The sequence below is a fragment of the Bos indicus genome, chromosome 9 (assembly GCF_029378745.1).
Source record: "Bos indicus isolate NIAB-ARS_2022 breed Sahiwal x Tharparkar chromosome 9, NIAB-ARS_B.indTharparkar_mat_pri_1.0, whole genome shotgun sequence".
NCBI classification, from domain to species: domain Eukaryota; kingdom Metazoa; phylum Chordata; class Mammalia; order Artiodactyla; family Bovidae; genus Bos; species Bos indicus.
Window position 1 is genome coordinate 63,608,959 of NC_091768.1, and position 23,253 is coordinate 63,632,211.

The following is a 23,253-nucleotide window of genomic DNA, read 5'->3' on the forward strand; positions in this document are numbered from 1 at the left end:
GCCCTAGATATACCCACATGTAGATATGTGTTTCCATTTTTGGAGTGACTATACCCTCTGGTCTACATGTTACACAAATTCCATATTAGAATTTCTGGCTCCTCCAAGTCTTGATTTAACTGAACAACAGATTTTAGAGCTCTGACCTTTCAAGGGGCTTAGGAACAGAATTTTGGAACTCAGTTTGGCACAGTCTACAGCCATTTTTTCTATTTTTTTGGAACCTGTCTGCTCTTTTCTTCATATAGAAGAAACCTGCACATGTCTCTGCCAACAGACAACCTGAGACATTTCCTCCTATTGTTTACAATCTAGAAACCAGAATTTGTCATAAGAATTTCACTCTATTTAAAAAAGAAAAAGGAGAGCAATTTTGCCAAATTTCCCATCTTTGGAACACTTTCACGGAGGAAAAAGACCACCTGCTTCATTTTATCCTCCTTTACTGCACCTGAAACTCCAACCTTGATGAATGGAACAGGAAGACAGGCTGCTATCTGGGAAGACAGGATAGACAACAGAAATTATTCAGTCATGCCATATGGAAGAGCAATGTCTAGCAGAATTCTGAGGCCTCTGTCTTGGATTACCCATAAGGATGATAGACAGCTGAACATGCACTTAAAGAGAGAAGAAAAAAGATTTGAAGTTCTCCAGTTGCAAATCTTTCTAGTTTATGTTATCTATTTATATGTTTTTTTGAATGTGCTGGGTCTTCATTGCTGCACATGGGCTTTCTCTAGTTGCGGTGATCAGGAAGGTTACTCTCTAGTTGCAGTGTGCAGGCTTCTTATTGCAATGGCTTCTCTTGTCACCAAGCATGGACTCTAAAGCACATGGACTTCAGTAGCTGTGGCACAGGGGTTTGTTGCCCCGCAGCATGTAGGATCTTCTGGGACCAGGGATGGACCTTGTGTCCCTGCATTAGCAGGTAGATTCTTAACCACTTGACCACTAGGGAAGACCCCCGGTTGCAGTTCTTGTAGGCTAATGTTCTTCAGAAGCTTTCATCCTTTATTTAAACCAGAATTGCAGGCAATGCCTGGACAAGAGCTTCATTCATGATTGTAGGAACATCTTCTGTCCTAGGGCTTATCACAATGAACTGTGTTTTCTACTCTGCTGATAAACATTCAGAGGTCAGTGGGAAGTTGCTGAAGTACTTAGGACAGGTCAGGGGACTGTAAAACACAGTGGCCCAGCCATTCATGCTCACAGGTCATTTCTCCTCCTGAGGAAGAGATTTGTTCCTGGGGATTCTGTCAGGCATGTGGATTTCTTTTTTCACAGTCATTAATTGAACAGCAGCGAATTTGCAGATTGACATAGAGTGCAGGTACCATTGACCCTGGGTGTAGTGCTTAGAAAAACACAATGCCCTCCTTTAAAGGGCCACAAAAGCATCTTGTTTAGAATACTCTAATTAGAAACAAGGAGAAAATCCTTTGAACCTAAGGTGATGGAAATGGAATAATTTACTGAATTAACTGAGATTCTTATGAGAAAAATTAGTTAATGGTTCAGATCAACCTTGCAAATACTTTTTTAATGCTTCTCTTAAAAAATATTTATTTTAATTTATTCTTTAAGATCCAAACATCTTTATGAAATAGCTGCCTTCTTCCACTGTTTCAGATACCATGTCATAAAAAGAACTAATGCTGCAATATGAAGGAAAAAATGCTGATTTTATTATGGTTCTGGCCTTTATCATCTATTACTTCTTTTTTAAAAAAAGGCTTTTAAATACTCTGTAACTTGATTTCCTCATTTCTAAACTGAATAAGATAGTCATGAAATAATATGTTTGTGACTTCCTTGTGAAGATTTTAAAGTTTTTTAAAAGTTAAAATCACTATATATGTATAAAATTTGATATTATATACATGAGAAAAACATAATATCAGACTGTAAGTGATATAAGAAAGTGAAAGGGTTAGTTGCTCAGTCATGTCTGACTCTTTTCAACCCCGTGATCTGTAGACCACGAGGTTCCTCTGATCTTGGAATTCTCCAGGCAAGAATACTGGAGGGGATAGGCATAAGATAAAGATAAAGTAACCCATCTGCTTTTTTGAATAAGTATACCAGAATTTACACATTCAAATGTGTGCTGCTTTTTTCAAAATGGACTCCCTGAAAGGCACACTAATTTAATAGGGAGATACTACTTAAAACATGTTTGATGTTTTTCTTGGAACTGCTTATCAGAAGCCAATTTATAAGCAACAAGAACATCATTCCTAATTAGTTTGTCATTAGAAATGTCATGACATTCCTAATGTTTGTCATTAGTTTGTTTAGCATCAAAACCAGCAGTCCTAGTTTGACCCCACATCACATTCATCAGACAGGTCTGTTTGGCTCATAGCACTTAAAAAATTAGTCACACAAAAGGAAAAAAGAAAAAAAATAACAGGCAAGGATTTTCAAAGTGAGTGTTATAGACTCTCATATCAATTCCAGAATAATTGTTTCAGAAATTCTTTTTTAATAAGGCAGTATTATTAGAATAATTTTGAAGTTCCAAGAAAATTATTTACATAGGAACAGCACTATTTGCATGACTAAATTCTGACTATGTTTTTCAAAAATCAGTTCCAATACTTAGTAGCCCTGCTTCAAACATCACAAGGTCCTTCAAGGACCCCCATGTCCCTTTAGGGGTATTAGGGAGTAGAGGATTAACTGATGAGAAGTCCATACCTGATGCCGTTGTGAAGCTGTGATTATTCTAAAATTCACCTTCAGGTCAGTTCAGTTCAGTTCAGTCACTCAGTCGTGTCCGACTCTTTGCGACCCCATGAATCACAGCACGCCAGGCCTCCCTGTCCATCATCAACACCCGGAGGTCACTCAAATTCACGTCCATCGAGTTGGTGATGCCATCCAGCCATCTCATCCTCTGTCATCCCCTTTTCCTCCTGCCCCCAATCCCTCCCAGCATCAGAGTCTTTTCCAATGAGTTAACTCTTTGCATGAGGTAGCCAAAGTACTGGAGTTTCAGCTTTAGGATCATTCCTTCCAAAGAACACCCAGGGCTGATCTCCTTTAGAATGGACTGGTTGGATCTCCTCGAAGTCCAAAGGACTCTCAAGACTCTTCTCCAACACCACAGTTCAAAAGCATCAATTCTTTGGCGCTCAGCCTTCTTCACAGTCCAACTCTCACATCCAAACATGACCACAGGAAAAACCATAGCCTTGACTAGACGAACCTTTGTTGGCAAAGTAATGTCTCTGCTTTTCAATATGCTATCTAGGTTGGTCATAACTTTTCTTCCAAGGAGTAAGCATCTTTTAATTTCATGGCTGCAGTCACCATCTGCACCTTAGACAATAATGTATTTTGAAATCTTAATTCTATTCATGAAATTCTACTGAATAATTAAATCTCTATTTTTAAATATCAGACTTGGTTGGCTAAGATAAAATGAAGTGATAGCAAATATCAGGTCAGATGCAAGGATCCAATACAGTAATTATAGCTTATGGACATTGTTGTACAGCAGAAATCAACACAACATTATCAAGCAACTCTCCTCCAATTTAAAAATTTTAAAAATATTTTAAGAAACAGTCCTGAATTATTAAAGCAACAGTTGCCTCAGATCATTTTCTTGTTTGAATTAGCCAATACTTAGAGTAGACTAAAAGCAGGCACAAATTCTTTGTCTATACTGTCAGTATGCCTTTCTTTTGAATCTCGGTTGGCCCTGTGGCAGTTATCACCAGTGAAATGCAGTGGAAGTAATGCTATCTAATTTCAGTGGCTGAACCTTAATATACCTGCATCTTTCGCATTCATGCTTGAAATATTTCCTTTGGCACCATGCTGTTAGAATCTCAAGCCCCATGAAGCAAGTATATGGAGGAAAATTGAGATACCCTGACTGACAATCCCATAAAGCTCCTAGTCAAAGCTGGCATAGACTGGAGGACCTGTAAGTAAGCCCAGATAATCATAGCCTCAGCTAACACCATGTATAGTATAATCTACCACCACCACTTACTATGTTCCTGGAGTGAATTATTTAACCTGTGGTGCTTCAATTTCCTCATTTTTAAGCTTCAACACTCATAACATCTTCCTAATTGGCTTATTGATAAAAGGTAAATAAAATATCTAAAGCATCTTTATAACAGAATAGGTTTCATCAAACCAATAAATAAATCTGTCATTGCCATATTGTTTTTACTTAATAAACCTTGCCAGCCATCTAATGTAAGCTAGAGAGCATCCTCAAATCTGACATTACATTTAGAATCTCTCTCCATTTCTCATTCTTTAATTTTATCTCTAGGAAATGTCAAGAACATAGGTTAAAGGGACTTTTTTTTTTAACTTTACAATATTGTATTGGTTTTGCTGTGGACATTGGTAACAACTCAGTAGGGGTTTGTAACAGATTTTTTTTCAGTTGAACGTTTCTGATTGTCATTGCCATCATCACCATCATCTTTTGCTTATTTTTCATGACTTCTATGAGTTTTGATGAAAATTATCCAAGTCAGATTACATTTACCATTTGCAACTACAGCCTCTCTCCTCTGTTAGACTAGTACCTTAGAACCTGAGGTCATGTCCTGTCCCAGAATGCTATTCCACAGTAAAAAGGAACTACCATAGATACACGCAGTAAATTGGATGGATCTCAAGGACATTATCCTGACTGATAAAGGCCAATCTAAAAAGTCACTGCTGTAGGATTCCATTCATCTTACATTCTTAAAATGACAAAACTATAGAAATGGATGACAGACTAGTGGGTACCAAGAATTGGAAAAGGGTTGGTTGTGGCTGTAAAGGAATAGCAGAAGGGAGATCTTTGTGGTGTTGGAATAGTTCTGCATCTTAACTGGGGTGTTGGCTACACAAATATACATATGTAATTAAAATGATATGGGGACTTCCCTAGTAGTTCAGTGGCTGAGACTCCACACTCCCAGTGCAGGGGGCCCAGATTCCATCCCTGGTCATGGAACTAGATCTCACATACTACAGCTAAGAGTTTGCAGGCCTCAACTGAAAGATCAGTGTGCTGCAACTAAGAGCCAGTGCAGCCAAATAAATAAATAAAAATTTTAAAAATTATATGAAAATATATATCTGTCTCTATATGAAACTAACATCTGTCTCCTGGTTGTGATATTGTACTATGGTTACATAACATGTAAATACCAAGGGAAACTGGTTAAAGGATAGGCAGAACCCCTCTGTACAATTTTTATAGCTTCCTGTAACTTAAGGAAAATACTAAATATTAGCGAGAACAAAGACCAATTAAAAGTTGCACTTTGCAAATGTTAATTAGTAAACTAAACCTATAACTACCTACACCCTAGCAATCCTAGTCTTGGTTAAATACTGAAGAGAAGTGAATGCTTATGTCCATCCACTAAAAGATATATACATGAGTCTTCAGAGTAGGTTTTTTCATAAAGTCATAAACTGGAAGCAATCTATCAACTGAGAATAAACGAATGTGGTGGATTCACCCAGTGGAATATGGCATGGAAAATTTAAAAAAATCAAACTGTTCATGAATGAAACAACTTGGATAAATGTCACAAACCTGGTATTGAGAGAAGAAAGTTAAATACAAAGGTATATATTCTGTATGTAGAGAAATCAGAAAATAGTTACTTCTGGGATGATAGCATTAACCAGCAAGGGGCATCAGGAAATGCCCTACACTAAATCTCTGTAGTGTTTACACAAGTGTATGCATATACACACACTCATTTAAACATACACTTCAATTTGCCTCATTCTATGTGTTTTATGCCTCAGTTTAAAAAAACATGGGCAGAAATGCAGAATGCTGAACTTACTGGTATATCATGATATACCAAACGAGACAAATCTCCTGAACCAGGTAAGCATCAAGATTGCCTCCTCTTGCCCTGTTAGTTATGTGTGTGGCAATGATGATAAAAAGTAAGTGAAACAAAAAAGCAAATAATGAAGATCTTCTAATATTGAGGCTAGTAAATCCCTATGAAATTTGCATGGTAATCCTGAACCAGAGTCCTGACCAGAGTCCACAGAATGGTAGACACTCTATAGGTTGCAAAAACACCTCATGTGATACACATGGGGGCCTCTGTGCCCCCTTCAATTACCCCAAACCCTGGCACTGGGTGAATGACCTGGCACCAGTAATGTAATGTGGATATGCCAGATTATTTTTTAAAAATCTTCAGGGAAGAAGCAAATTGAAGTAGCATAATTCTCATTACTTCAAAATTTTACTAATTCCACAAAAATAGCCTGCATTTAATTTAAAACATTAAAATGAGATTTCTTCAAAAAGCAAAATGTTTGACACTTCTCCCCTCATGAGACCTCAGGATAAACAACAGAACAAGCTGAGGTTTGAACTTCTTAACTTTTACATTATGTTTTAATTATGCTGCTATTTTTATTTGTTCTTAATATGCTTCTGTCGCCATCAGAGTACACTGGGGAATCCCCTTTGCATTTAACATAACACGAATGAATTCCCTTACTCAGTAACCCAGAACTGCGGGGCCTTGGGTCATGAGCTGAGGATTACCAGATGTTTGCAGGGGGAATAATTTTTTATTGGTTTCATTAAAACTATTTTATTGCCTGGTTGAAAAAAGCAACAGGATTATGGCATTATGGAGAAAATAGATCATAAACTTGCATAAAGATTGTCTGCTCCTTGCTTATATAACCACAGCAGTTGAGGGTAAAAATCTGGTTTTGTTACACATAACCCAAAAAGCACATCTATGAGTCCAGCCCTTTCAGATTCCTCTAGGGGTCCCTAGAGAGTATCTTTCCTGGAATTAAGAAGTGGTTCTTTGGGTTTCCATGCATGGTTACCATTTTCTTCCTTCCAGGTAGATTCCCAAAGTCCTCTGGCTGAAACCAAAGAGATCCACGAAGCTCACAAAGGAGCACCAACTGTACATCCTCCCTTACCTCTTTATTATCCCATTTGCATATCAGTCTACTTAATATAGTTCAATTGCACTCTTTTTATCTTTTAAAAAAATATTTTTATTTATTTTTAGTTATGCTGGGTCTTCATTGCTGCATGAGCTTTTCTCTAGTTGAGTGAGCAGGGGCGACTCTGCAGCTGTAGTGCACGGGCTTCTCGTTGTGGTGGCTTCTCCTGTTGTGGAAAGGCACAACAGAACACTAGAGAGAAGTGCGGCTTCTCTCTAGGGTACGTAGCCTTCATTAGTTGCAGCGCAAGGGCTCAGTAGTTGCGGCTCCCGGGAACTAGAGCACAGGCTTAACAGTTGTGCCACATGAGCTTACTTGCTCTGAGGCATGTGGGATCTTCCTGGATCCAGAATAGAATCTGTGTCTCCTGTCTCTGCTTTTCAACATGCTGTCTAGGTTGGTCATAACTTTTCTTCCAAAGAGTAAGAGTCTTTTAATTTCATGGCTGCAATCACCATCTGCAGTGATTTTGGAGCCAAAAAAAAATAAAGTCAGCCACTGTTTCCACTGTTTCCCCATCTATTTCCCATGAAGTGATGGGGCCAGATGCCATGATCTTAGTTTTCTGAATGTTGAGCTTTAAGCCAACTTTTTCACTCTCCACTTTCACTTTCATCAAGAGGCTTTTGAGTTCCTCTTCACTTTCTGCCATAAGGGTGGCGTCATCTGCATATCTGAGGTGACTGATATTTCTCCTGGCAGTCTTGATTCCAGTTTGTGCTTCTTCCAGCCCAGCGTTTCTCATGATGTACTCTGCATATAAATTAAATAAGCAGGGTGACAATATATAGCCTTGACGTACTCCTTTTCCTATTTGGAACCAGTCTGTTGTTCCATGTCCACTTCTAACTGTTGCTTCCTGACCTGCATATAGGTTTCTCAAGAGGCAGGTCAGGTGGTCTGGTATTGCCATCTCTTTCAGAATTTTCCACAGTTTATTGTGATCCACACAGTCAAAGGCTTTGGCATAGTCAAGAAAGCAGAAATAGATATTTTTCTGGAACTCTCTTGCTTTTTCCATGATCCAGTGGATGTTGGCAGTTTGATCTCTGGTTCCTCTGCCTTTTCTAAAACCAGCTTGAACATCTGGAAATTCACGGTTCATGTATTGCTGAAGCCTGGCTTGGAGAATTTTGAGCATTACTTTACTAGCGTGTGAGATGAGTGCAACTGTGTGGCAGTTTGAGCATTCTTTGGCATTGCCTTTCTTTGGGATTGGAATGAAAACTGACCTTTTCCAGTCCTGTGGCCACTGCTGAGTTTTCCAAATTTGCTGGCATATTGAGTGCAGCACTTTCACAGCATCATCTTTCAGGATTTGAAATAGCTCCACTGGAATTCCATCACCTCCACTAGCTTTGTCCCTAGTGATGCTTTCTAAGGCCCAGGTGACTTCACATTCTAGGATGCCTGGCTCTAGGTGAGTGATCACACCATGGTGATTATCTTGGTCGTTAGCTACCCTGCGTCCGAGGTCAGGGGTGGCGGCCTGGAGGAGCTAGCCCACGCCTGAGGCCAGGGGAGGCGGCCGGGAGGAGCAATCCCACGTCCAAGGAGCAGTGGCTACACGGGTGCAGGAGAGCCTAGAGGAGCTATTCCATGTTCAAGGTCAGGAGGGGCAGCGGTGAGGAGATACCCCTCATCCAAGGTAAGGAGCAGCAGCTGTGCTTTGCTGGAGCAGCCATGAAGAGATACCCCATGCCCAAGGTAAGAGAAACCCAAGTAAGATGGTAGGTGTTGCAAGAGGGCATCAGAGGGCAGGCATACTGAAACCATAATCACAGAAAACTAGTCAATCTAACCACACTAGGACCACAGCCTTGTCTAACTCCATGAAACTAAGCCATGCCCATGGGGCCATCCAAGACATGCAGGTCATGGTGGAAAGGCCTTACAGAATGTGGTCCACTGGAGAAGGGAATGGCAAACCACTTCAGTGTTCTTGCTTGAACCAGATTGGTGTGTATCAACTCTACTTCCCTTAGTTTGAATTCTTCATAAGAGGTTTCTGGGTGCCATATGAAAAAAAGACCCAAGTAAACCAATCCTTGTGCAGACTCATCACCATGACCTTCCCCTCAACACAGCTCTACACTCATCTGGTTCATAGACACTGGCCCAATCTCATCAAAGCAAAGGGAAGCTGCCAATTTCTTACCTACCAGCCTGGGACACAAGTCATGTAGCAACCATGAAGGAAATTTGCTTTGGACTATGTGATTCATTGTTTCACCATTTTACCCCAAAGTACCAATTTTAGACGGAGAAGGCAATGGCAACCCACTCCAGTACTCTTGCCTGGAAAATCCCATGGACGGAGGAGCCTAGTAGGCTGCAGTCCATGGGGTCGAGAAGAGTCGGACATGATTGAGCGACTTCACTTTCACTTTTCACTTTCATGCATTGGAGAAGGAAATGGCAATCCACTCCAGTTTCTTGCCTGGAGAATCCCAGGGACGAGGGAGCCTGGTGGGCTGCCGTCTCTGGGGTTGCACAGAGTCAGACACGACTGAAGCGACTTAGCAGCAGCAGCAGCATCAATTTTAGAAGATGACAAAACTGGTCCCAATTTCATAAAATGTATTCTCTCAGCCCTGGTGGCTCAGAGGTAAAGAATCCATCTGGCAATGCAAGAGATGTGGGTTCAGTCCCTGGATTGTGAAGATCCCTTGGAAAAGGAAATGGTCATCCATTCCAGTATTCTTGCCTGGAAAATCCAACGGACAGAGGAGCCTGGAGGACTACAGTTCATGGGCTTGCAAAGAATCAGACACAACTTAGCGATTAAATATTTGTCTCAGTCCCTCCATCTTATGGCTTTTTATTGGTATGTCTTGTAGAAATGGTCATCTTCATTTTAATTATTTAGTGCTTTCTCCTTACATTTCCCCCAACTTCCACCCACAGGAACCAGTTAAATGTTTTCCTGATTGGGCCCTGATGTCTGAGAGCTCACTCAAAAATGGGGAGAAGTCTAAAGTTAGAATAATGCTCCCTGAAAGATAGAAAGGGAGTATGATTGGTAACTTAGAGATCACACCTCATTATAAAGACCTCTGAGGCATTTCTCTATCCCACTGTATGTGCCCAAACTTGAAAAACAAAAGTTACTAATTTGTTCTCCCCTGCAGCTTCCCACAGCCAAAGAGCCTGAAAACTTACTTTCTACATGCCTACTGATTTTTTTTTTCTCACTCAGGTGTGCACTGAAAAAGATCCTAATGCTGGGAAAGATTGGGGGCAGGAGGAGAAGGGGTGACAAAGGATGAGATGGTTGGATGGCACCACAGATTTAATGGAGATGAGTCTGAGCCAACTATGGGAGACAGTGAAGGGCAGGGAATCTTGGTGTACTACAGTCCATGGGGTCACAAAGAGTCAGACCTGACTGAGCAAGTGAATGACAAGTGTGTATATGTGACCAGAAATTAGTAAATACCATTTTCATTTTGTAATTAAGTCCAGAGGCTAATTTGCTTTCAATAAGGGTTCAATTAATTTTCTCTTTTGGAAAGTAGCATTGGCGTGGAGCATCCTTTCATGGTTATACTGGTCCATTTTCTCTAGTGCACAGAAAGATACCTTCAGGCTGCCAGGCCAGCAGCAACAAGAATGGCACTAATGTTAATGAGTTTGTGATCAGGTATCCACTGACATTTCAGGTGTGTGCTGTCTCCTCCAGGCTTTTCTGTGTTCCCAGAAAGTAAAATCCATCAATTCTTCTTCCCTGAGATAAATGTTTATGATTTGTTCACACTTTCCAGAATACTAATGCTATTTAGGATGCAGACAAGCTTTCCAAAACTTCAGAGGTTTTCTTTAGAGCTGGAAAAAAGCTTAAGGTTCAGTTCAGTTCAGTCACTCAGTAATATCCGACTCTTTGTGACCCCATGAACCGCAGCATGCCAGGCCTCCCTGTCTATCACCAACTCCCGGAGTCCACCCAAACCCATGTCCATGGAGTCAGTGATGCCATCCAACTGTCTCATCCTGTCGTCCTCTTCTCCTCCTGCCCTCAATCTTTCCCAGCATCAGGGTCTTTTCAAATGAGTCAGCTCTTCACATCAGGTGGCCAAACTATTGGAGTGTCAGCTTCAACATCAGTCCCTCCAATGAACAGCCAGGACTGATCTCCTTTAGGATGGACTGGTTGGATCTCCTTGCAGTCCAAGGGACTCTCAAGAGTCTTCTCCAACACCACAGTTCAAAAGCATCAATTCTTAGGTGCTCAGCCCTCTTTATAGTCCAAATCTCACATCCATACATGACTACTGGAAAAACCATAGCCTTGACTAGATGGACCTTTGTTGGCAAAGAATAATTTCATGGCTGCAATCACCATCTGCAGTGATTTGGTACCCAGAAAAATAAAGCCAGCCACTGTTTCCACTGTTTCCCCATCTATTTGCTATGAAGTGATGGGACTAGAGGCCATGATCTTAGTTTTTTGAATGTTGAGTTTTAAGCAACTTTTTTACTCTCCTCTTTCATTTTCAAGAGGCTCCTTAGTCCTTCTTCACTTTCTGCCATAAGGGTTGTGTCATCTGCCTATCTGAGGTTATTGATATTTCTCCCGGCAATCTTGATTCCAGCTTGTGTTTCTTCCAGCCCAGCGTTTCTCATGATGTACTCTGTAAATAAAGTTAAATAAACAGGGTGACAACATACAGCCTTGACATACTCCTTTTCCTATTTGGAACCAGTCTGTTGTTCGATGTCCAGTTCTAACTGTTGCTTCCTGACCTGCATACAGATTTCTCAAAAGGCAGGTCAGGTGGTCTGGTATTCCCATCTCTTTCAGAATTTTCCACAGTTTATTGTGATCCACACAGTCAAAGGCTTTGGCATAGTCAATAAAGCAAAAATAGATGTTTTTCTGGAACTCTTGCTTTTTTGATGATCCAGTGGATGTTGGCAGTTTGATCTCTGGTTCCTCTGCCTTTTCTAAAACCAGCTTGAACATCTGGGAGTTCACGGTTCACGTATTGCTGAAGCCTGGCTTGGAGAATTTTGAGTATTACTTTGCTAGCGTGTGAGATGAGTGCAATTGTGTGGCAGTTTGAGCATTCTTTGGCATTGCCTTTCTTTAGGATTGGAATGAAAACTGACCTTTTCCAGTCCTGTGGCCACTGCTGAGTTTTCCAAATTTGCTGGCATATTGAGTGCAACACTTTCACAGCATCATCTTTCAGGATTTGAAAGAGCTCAACTGGAATTCCATCACCTCCACTAGCTTTGTTCGTAGTGATGCTTTCTAAGGCCCACTTGACTTCACATTCCAGGATGTCTGGCTCTAGGTGAGTGATCACACCATCGTGATTATTCTGTGCCGCGCAGCCGCTGTGCTTCCACGGCCTGAGAGGAGCTACCCCACTTCCAAGGTAAGGAGCATCAGCTGCGCTTTGCTGGAGCAGCCAGAAGAGATACCCCACTTCTAAGGTAAGAGAAACCCAAGTAAGATGGCAGGCACTGAGGAAGAGCATCAGAGGGAAGACAGACTGAAACCACAATCACAGACAACTAGCCAATGTGATCTCACAGACCACAGCCTTGTCTGACTCAATGAAACCAAGCCATGCCGTTGGGGCCACCCAAGTCGGACGGGTCATGGCGGAGAGGTCTGACAGAATGTGGTCCACTGGAGAAGGTAATGGCAAACCACTTCAGTATTCTTGCCTTGAAAACCCCGTGAACAGTATGAAAGCTTAAGGTTACCCAAACCACGTTTCAGACTCAGGGAATATGAATGACCAGCTTGAGACCACCCGGGCTACAGGCAGTAAAACCCTGAAAGGCCAGTACACCTGACATGCAGTCCTATATTTTTAAAGTTCATGTGGCTTTTGTCATGTCTTACAAGAAGTGTTCCTTACAGGATTAAACCTCCCATCTCTCAGCTCCTACTTTAAGGCGTAGAAAGCAGTAGCACGTATTGTGAGAATAGCCTATAAAACCAACCTGGAGCACAATGTGAGGAGCCCTGGTTATCAGCTTGTCTTGGTTGGTTGTAATTTTTTCACATAATTGCAGCTAGTTTTATCCTTTATGAGACTGAGGATAAGGTTGGTGAGTTACCTTAGCCACAGGATTATGGTGAGGTCACCATTGTGAAATAGGTTGCAAAGACAGAGTGATACACTTAGCATTCTACTATTATGATGTACTCTTACTCCCATTCCTTGGAAGGAAAGTTATGACCAACCTAGACAGCATATTAAAAAGCAGAGACATTACTTTGTCAACAAAGGTCCATCTAGTCAAGGCTATGGTTTTTCCAGTGGTCTTGTATGGATGTGAGAGTTGGACTATAAAGAAAGGTGAGCACCAAAGAACTGATGCTTTTGAACTGTGGTGTTGGAGAAGACTCTTGAGAGTGCCTTGGACTGCAAGGAGATCCAACCAGTCTATCCTAAAGGAGATCTGTCCTGGGTGTTCATTGGAAGGACTGATGTTGAAGCTGAAATTCCAATAGTTTGGCCACCTGATGCAAAGAGCTGACTCATTTGAAAAGACCCTGATGCTGGGAAAGATTGAGGGCAGGAGAGGAACGGGATAACAGAGGATGAGATGGTTGGATGGCATCACCGACTCAATAGACATGGGTTTGGGTAGACTCTGGGAGTTGGTCATGGACAGGAAAGCCTGGTGTGCTGTGGTTCATGGGGTCACAAAGAGTCAGACACTACTGAACAACTGAACTGGACTGAACTTACTCCCATACTCCCAAAATATAAAACAATTCCATATTTAAGATATGCAGCATTGATTGATTAGAATTTGGAACCAGGACTGCTTTTAGATCATTTATCCACACAAACATTGGGTTCTAGGAAATATGTAAGCTTCTAAAGGCAAGAAAGGAGGGCTGGGTCTTTTTTAAAAAAACATTTTTAATATTAATTTCTGCTGCTGCTACTGCTGCTGCTGCTAAGTTACTTCAGTCGTGTCCGACTCTGTGCGACCCCATAGACGGTCTCCTAACAGGCTCCTCTGTCCCTGGGATTCTCCAGGCAAGAACACTGGATTGGGTTGCCATTCCCTTCCCCAATGCATGAAAGTGAAAAGTGAAAGTGAAGTTGCTCAGTCGTGTCCGATTCTTAGTGACCTCATGGACTGCAGCCTACCAGGCTCCTCTGTCCATGGGATTTTCCAGGCAAGAGTACTGGAGTGGGGTGTCATTGCCTTCTCTGTATTAATTTCTATTGGAATATAATTGCTTTGGGGCTTCCCAGGTGGCACTAGTGGTAAAGAATCTGCCCACAGTGCAGGAGCCACAGGAGACTCAGGTTCAATCCTTGGGTGGAGGAGATCCCCTGGAGGAGGGCATGGCAACCCACTCCAGTACTCTTGCCTGGAAAATCCCATGGACAGAGGAGCCTGGTGGGCTACAGTCCATAGGGTTGCAAAGAGTCGGACATGACTGAAACAACTTAGCAGGCATGCCAGCATAAATCCTTTACAATGTTTGTATTAGTTTCTACTGTACAACAAAGTGAATCAGCTATATGTATACATATATCCCCTCTTTTGGGGTATTTCCTTCCCATTTAGGTCACCACAGAGCACTGAATAGAGTTTCCTGTGCTATACAGTTGGTTTGCATTAGTTATCTACATTATACATAGTATCAATAGTGTGTGTATATATATATATATATATATATATATATATATATCAGTTCAGTTCAGTCACTCAGTCGTGTCCGACTCTTTGTGACCCCATGAATCGCAGCATGCCAGGCCTCCCTGTCCATCACCAACTCCGGAGTTCACTCAGACTCATGTTCATCAAGTCAGTGATGCCATCCAGCCATCTCATCCTCTGTCGTCCCCTTTTCCTCCTGCCCCCAATCCCTCCCAGCATCAGAGTCTTTTCCAATGAGTCAACTCCTCCCACGAGGTGGCCAAAGTACTGGAGTTTCAGCTTTAGCATCATTCCTTCCAAAGAAATCCCAGGGCTGATCTCCTTCAGAATGAACTGGTTGGATCTCCTTGCAGTCCAAGGGACTCTCAAGAGTCTTCTCCAACACCACAGTTCAAAAGCATCAATTCTTTGGCGCTCAGCCTTCTTCACAGTCCAACTCTCACATCCATACATGACCACTGGAAAAACCATAGCCTTGACTAGACAGACCTTTGTTGGCAAAGTAATGTCTCTGCTTTTGAATATGCTATCTAGGTTGGTCATAACTTTCCTTCCAAGAGTATGCGCCTTTAATTTCATGGCTGCAGTCACCATCTACAGTGATTTTGAAGCCCCAAAAAATAAAGTCTGACATCGTTTCCACCGTTTCCCCATCTATTTGCCATATGTATCAGTTTTGATTTTATTACAGCATCTGCATTTCTTTCAAGACTTGGACCTTGCCCTGTGATTGATGAGATACCTCTTCTCTTTAGTTATGCTAGTCTCTACAGACTTTTTATTCTAGTTTTCATTCCAAAGCTTGGCCACTATTGTCAAAGATGAAAAAGTCCATGATCAGAAGCATACATCAGTGCTGGGTGTGACCCACATTTATAGATTCTGACAATGGTTTCTTCCAATCAAATAAAAGCCAGAGAAAGGGAACATAGTATTGCAGTAGGATGTGAGAACTATACTTAAATCAAGGCTTACAAGAGCTTTTCTAAGCAAGTCCAAATTGAACAGTAAATTTCATGAGTGGCCAACAAATAAGTAATAAAGGAGACACAGAGATTCTATATGTAACCCAATATCCCAAGTTGAGAAGATGGTCTCTGAGAGCCTGAGATATTAGTCTTATAAACACTGGTTTTCAGTTTTTATCAACAACTGGGTCACTTTGTAGTTTGCAGACCTAAAGACCCTAAGGATACCTCTATTGCCTTTTTATTCACATCTAACAAAATGTTAATACCATTTCAGCATTTTTAGACTCTTGAACTAAAGCATGACAATGATTATTTGTTTAAATGCTATTCTGTCAACTGCTTAAATTTTCCTAGAATACAAAAATGGTAGGAAATTAACATTTCATGACACACTATGTATTCAGTTCCAATATGAAAGTAACTTCTATTCCTATTTAATAAATCTTGAATAAGATTTCCTTAGGACAGAGCCAGCTGTCAAATTCTGACTGGATTCACATTTGATATGAAAGGACTTCTGTTGAATAATATTGCTCAGAAGTCTTCACTGTATTAGCAATAGTTTGCATTTTAATAGAAATTTCAAGAAAATTTGTTCTCAGCTCTACTGAATGGTCATTATAGTGTTCCAAAAAGCAATAGTTTATTTAACAAAAATGCAATCTTAGGTGGGGAGGCAAGAGTTGGTAATTCATATATCAATTTAAAATATCAGCCTTGCTATGAATGTATCTTATGAAAAATATCATTCATCTCAGCCTTTCCTTTCTCACATCATCAGCCTATTTGTCCATAACACATACGCATCAGAAACACCAATGACCCATCCTCTTTGTTTCTTTTATATAACTTTGGCTTTACAGAGACTAGAAAGTAGAAATTTTTCTAAACATTTAGTCTATATATATCCATTTTACTTTTCAATTAACCATGTGTAGCTTAATAGCTTTTTCAAATTTATTTTATTATTATTAAGGGCTTCCTAGGTAAAAAATGTGACCATTAATGTGAAAAGAACAGTGAAAATTATGTTGATAAAAAGATACATTATAAATGCATGAAGACAGAGACCCACTGGATTAGCTAATTATTGTTGAATAACCAACCATCTCAACATTCAGTGGCTTTGGGAATTCCCTGGTGGTCTGGTGGTTAGGAGTTGGCACTTCCACTGCCAGAGGCCCAGGTTCAGTCCCTGGTCAGGCAACTAAGATAATAATCCCACAGGCCTTATAACAGGCCAAAAAATAAAAAACCCTTAGTGGCTTAACAGCAAACATTTACTACATCACAGTTTCTGAGGATGCATCTTAGCTGAGTCCTCTGGCTCCAGGTGTCTAACAAGACTCTAGTCAAGGTGACAAACAGGGATGACGTCATCTCATAGCTTGGGTAGAGATCTACTTCCCAACTCACTCATGTGGCTGTTGTCATGATTCAATTCCTCATGGGTTGTTGGACTGTAGGACTCAGCTTTCCACTGGCTTTTGGTAAGAGATGAATCAAGGAACCAACCTCCGTTCCTTGCAATTAGCCTTCTTCAACACAGCAATTTACTCACCAAAGTGTGCCAGTAAGAAAAGTCAAAGAAAGAGAGAGAATGAAAGCAAGATGGAAGTCATAGTCCTTTTTAAGGTACTCAGGAGTGACATTCCATTACTTTTGTTATATTTCATTTGTTACAAGCAGGTTAGTAGGTCCAGGCATACTCGGTGGGTTTCCCAAGAAAAGCTCAGTTCTAGTTACAAGAGGTAACACATTAAAGATGATAGGTAGAAAGGGGATGCTAAAAGTTGATATCCCAGACAATGTTCAGTGGTGACAACTGAAATAGCAGAGATTGCTTCAATTACGAATGATATTGCTACCTGGGGCATTTAATGTAGAGACGAATGGAAATATTATCAGAGGGCATCGGACGAGTACAGGACATTCTTCAGGGGAATCAAGCCATGGCACTGTAAAACAAAGGAACTCCTTCACATATCCTTTTGAGTGACAGAGTAATAAATCAGATAATGAAGAAGAGTGCCTTCCCAGCAAGGCATAGGCTCTCTGAACTATTATAAAATTCTCTGCCATCAAGGATAATGGGAAATAAATTCTGACATAAGCCACAATCTAGATTTTAATATGGAATTTTGTTTCATTGGCTGAATCTTTCACCAAAATTACCAGCAGGGCACCAGACTAGGAATGCGTAAGATACAGGTATAATCAAGAATCTGCTCTGAAGGAGTGCACTCTTTCTGAGAAGGAAGCTGTGTTTCCAGCAGACTCTAATACTAGGCAGAATAGTGGCAAAACACTGCTTCTTGATAAATACTGGGACTCTGCTCCTCAAAGTAGACCCGAAGTCCAGCAGCACAGGTGTCCAGTGGGAGGTTATTAGAGATTCAGAATCTCAGCTCCATTCCAGAGCTACTGAGTCAGAATCCACATTTTAACAAGACCTCTAGGAGACTTGATAAAGTCTGAGAAACATTTCTAATAGAGCTTTGAGAGAACCATGGAGAGAATGACAAAGTTTAACTAGAGAAGTTAAAGAGTTAGATAGAGAAGGTATCATTTGAGCTAAACATGAGATGTGTATGATTTCTACAGAAATAAAAAATTTCTTTGTTGGGGGAAGTTAAAGCATTGACAGTAGTCTAGGGCAGGGAAGTAGACTGTTCCTGAAATTAAAAAGGAACACATTTCAGTTGCAGTCAGTTTACAAAGGGCCTTGACCATTTGCTAAGGAGTTTTTACTTTATTCTGTTGGCAATAAGTGAGACCTTGGAAGTTTTTGAGCAGAATACAATAGCAATAAGAAATACAATATAGTGGTAGCATGGAAGATGTATTGGCATAAGGAGAGGCCAAAGACACCCTAGTTGGGGGTGATTAATATGGATAGATTTCAAGTTAGAAGCTATAGTTCAGGGATGAGGTTATTCAACCTTGAAATGCTAGAGCAGTAGTCATGGAAATTAAGGGGAAGTGATGAAAGTCAGAGACATTTCAGAGGTGGAAATTACAGCTCTTGGTAAACATCGGGGGCTTTCTGCCCAAGTGATGGGGAGGAAAATGATGTCATTCAGAAAGATGGGGTCACAAAAACACGAGCAGATATTGAGAGAAGAAGATTGTTTGTCTTTGGTCATGAGATAGTTGCTGAGAATTTTGACCCTGTCAGTGATGTTATAACCTTTCCTGCTTTCTTCATGTAGCACTATTGTCTTTCTGGTTTTACAACTCTCAGGCTTTTCAGTGTCTTCCTGAGAATCCCCACCAAATGCCTGAAGAATTCAGTACACCTTAATCCAACTGACAAAGTTTTATCCTTTTTTTGGTTTAAGGTGTCCACATGGAAAAAAATAACTTTGAAACATGAATCACATCTTTGTCATTTCCTAGAAAGCTCTCGACTCAGTTTCATGTTGGACAAATTGAATAAAAGGAATCCCTTTCAGTAGAGTGCCCAGAGAAATTGGTTGTGTCAAATTTCAAGAAAGAACAAAAAAAGAGAGTGTGAAAGAAAGGTAGTTATTGTCCTGATTGGAAAGAGGGAGCGACTCTTCACAACAATTCCACAAAGAAAGAAATCAATCATTTTCTTTTTTTTTTTTTTTTACTGATTTTACTTTGTATTTTAAAAATAAGGATTCCCAAACCCATTGGTGTTTCCATTATAAATGAAAGAGAAGCCTAAAATAAAGCACCCAGCTAATGGCAAATTAATATTACCTGAAATATGCTTTCCCTTAAAAAATTAATATGGCTAATTAATGACAAACACTACAAAGTTAAATGAAAAAACCTAAATGGCATTTATTTATTTACTATTTTGTTGTTGTTGTTGTTTGTAATAATATTCTTTTTTTTTAATTTAATTTTATTTTTAAACTTTACAATATTGTATTAGTTTTGCCAAATATCGAGATGAATCTGCCACAGGTATACCTGTGTTCCCTATCCTGAACCCTCTTCCCTCCTCCCTCCCTATACCCTCCCTCTGGGTCATCCCAGTGCACCAACCCCAAGCATCCAATATCGTGCATCGAACCTGGACTGGCGACTCGTTTCATACATGATATTATACATGTTTCAATGCCATTCTCCCGAATCTCCCCACCCTCTCCCTCTCCCACAGAGTCCATAAGACTGATCTATACATCAGTGTCTCTTTTGCCGTCTTGTACACAGGGTTATTGTTACCATCTTTCTAAATTCCATATATATGCATTAGTATACTGTATTGGTGGTTTTCTTTCTGGCTTACTTCACTCTGTATAATAGGCTCCAGTTTCATCCACCTCATTAGAACTGATTCAAATGTATTCATTTTAATGGCTGAGTAATACTCCATTGTGTATATGTACCATAGCTTTCTTATCCATTCATCTGCTGATGGGCATCTAGGTTGCTTCCATGTCCTGGCTATTATAAACAGTGCTGCAATGAACATTGGGGTACACGTGTCTCTTTCCCTTCTGGTTTCCTCAGTGTGTATGCCCAGCAGTGGGATTGCTGGATCATAAGGCAGTTTTATTTCCAGTTTTTTAAGGCGTCTCCACACTGTTCTCCATAGTGGCTGTACTAGTTTGCATTCCAACCAACAGTGTAAGAGGGTTCCTTTGAGGTAGCCCAAAACTTCTTTACTGATTGAAAATCACACCAAAGAAGACATACAGATGGCTAACAAACACATGAAAAGATGCTCAACATCACTCATTATCAGAGAAATGCAAATCAAAACCACAATGAGGTACCATTTCACACCAGTCAGAATGGCTTCGATCCAAAAGTCTACAAGCAATAAATGCTGGAGAGGGTGTGGAGAAAAGGGAACCCTCTTACACTGTTGGTGGGAATGCAAACTAGTACAGCCACTATGGAGAACAATGTGGAGACGCCTTAAAAAACTGGAAATAGAACTGCCTTATGATCCAGCAATCCCACTGCTGGGCATACACACTGAGGAAACCAGAAGAGAAAGAGACACATGTACCCCAATGTTCATCGCAGCACTGTTTATAATAGCCAGGACATGGAAGCAACCTAGATGCCCATCAGCAGATGAATGGATAAGAAAGCTATGGTACATATACACAATGGAGTATTATTCAGCCATTAAAAAGAATACATTTGAATCAGTTCTAATGAGGTGGATGAAACTGGAACCTATTATACAGACTGAAGTAAGCCAGAAAGAAAAACACCAATATAGTATACTAATGCATATATATGGAATTTAGAAAGATGGTAACAATAACCCTGTGTACAAGACGGCAAAAGAGACACTGATGTATAGATCAGTCTTATGGACTCTGTGGGAGAGGGAGAGGGTGGGGAGATTTGGGAGAATAGCATTGAAACATGTATAATATCATGTATGAAACGAGTCGCCAGTCCAGGTTCGATGCACGATACTGGATGCTTGGGGCTGGTGCACTGGGACGACCCAGAGGGAGGGTATGGGGAGGGAGGAGGGAAGAGGGTTCAGGATAGGGGACACAGGTATACCTGTGGCAGATTCATTTCTATATTTGGCAAAATTAATACAATATTGTAAAGTTTAAAAATAAAATTAAATTAAAAAAAAAATAAAATGACAGGGCTTTAAGGAGACTTGTTAAAAGGTGTTTCTGAAAAGCTACTTGCAAGCTGCGTTCAGCACAGTGCGCTTTCAGTGGGTGGAAGTGATACTCCTTCCATAATGCATGGAGTGAAGTGTTTCACCAGCCTTGTAATAAATTAGTTTCTAACAACCTATTTGCAAGCTGTGTTTTGTACAGATTTCTTTAAGTGAATGAAAGTGATATCCATTTTGTAATACATGGTTGTAATAGTTTCCACTTTTACAAGCCACTTAAAAGCTGCATTCAATGTACTGTTCATTCAGTGAATGGAGGTGATACCCATTCTGTAGTGCATAGAGTGAAGTGTTTAAGAAGACTTGTAATAAGGATGTTTCTAACAAGCTTAAAAATGAGCAGGTGGGACGAACTGAGAGAGTAGCATTGAATCATACACATTATCATATGTACTAGCCAGTGAGAATTTACTATATGATGTGGGAGCTCAAACCTGGTGCTCTGTGACAACCTAGAGGGGTGTGATGGAGTGGGAGGTGGGAGAGAGGTTCAAGAGGGAGAGGACATATGTATACCTATGGATGATTCATAATATATGGCAGAAACGAACACAATATAGTACAGAAATTAACCTCCAATTAAAAATAAATTAAAAAAATGATTTGGCATCATGTTCCAATCAAAAATTTTTCTCCCTTGCTTCATAACCTCATTACCTTCTTGACTGATTATTTTTCATGTCATTATCATATCATTTGTCATTGAACATTCATGTGAAGTGCTTTGTTTATGGTGCAATCTCCATAGGGCTCTAAAGGGCAGATCCTTTTATATTAGTAGGTTTAGATGTCTTCAAATATGGCAAGAGTTTTTGGTTAATTAATCACATAGTGAATCTATGTTGAAAGTATAACAATAGTCATAATATATCCCAAAAGACCCTCCATAAGTCATCTGGATGAAATATAATATATGAAAAAGGGGGAAGTTTAACTAAAATTAATAAGGCCAGATTCCATCTAATGTTGGATAGCAGTTAAAATCAACTTTTAACTGCTAATATTTCTCAATTTTTTTCTGAGTGTATTATTTTTTTTAATTTTATTTTTAAACTTTACATAATTGTATTAGTTTTGCCAAATATCAAAATGAATCCGCCACAGGTATACATGTGTTCCCCATCCCAAACCCTCCTCCCTCCTCCCTCCCCATATTGAAAAACTTGACAAGAACATTATGAAGAGGTATGATTTCTTAGAAGGCCAGTCATAGACTGGAAGAAAACTTGCAATATATATGGACACCCTCTATATCTATATCTATATCCATATACACAATATATTAAAAATTCCTGGGACTTCCCTGGAGGTCCAGTGGTTAAGACTTTGCCTTCCCATGCTGGGGGATGTGGGTTAGATCCTTGGGTGGGGAACTAAAATCCCACATGCATGCAATACAGTGAAAAAAAAAGAGAGAGAGAGATGGTAAATCAGTGGTGTTTTGGAATGCTTGATCAAAGAGCAAAAATATTTTTTAATCAAGAAAATCATGAATAAAAATCTGTACCTCTTCAGTTCAGTTCAGTTCAGTCATTCAGTCATGTCCAACTCTTTGCAACCCCATGGACTTCAGCATGCCAGGCTTCCTTGTCCATCACCAACTTCTGGAGCTTACTCAAACTCATGTCCATAGAGTTGGTATTGCCATCCAACTCTCTAACCTTCTGTTGTCACCTCCTCCCATCTTCAATCTTTCCCAGCATCAGGGTCTTTTCAAATGAGTCAGTTCTTAGCATCAGGTGGCCAGAGTATTGGAGTTTCAGCTTCACTATGAGCCTTTCAATGAATATTCAGGACTGATTTCCTTTAGGATTGACTGGTTGGGTCTTGCAGTCCAAGGGACTCTCAAGAATCTTCTCCAACACCACAGTACAAAAGCATCAATTCTTCAGTGCTCAGCTTTCTTTATAGTCCAGCTCTCACATCCATACGTGACCACTGGAAAAACCATAGCCTTGACTAGACAGACCTTTGTTGGCAAAGTAATGTCTCTGCTTTTTAATATGCTGTCTAGTTTGG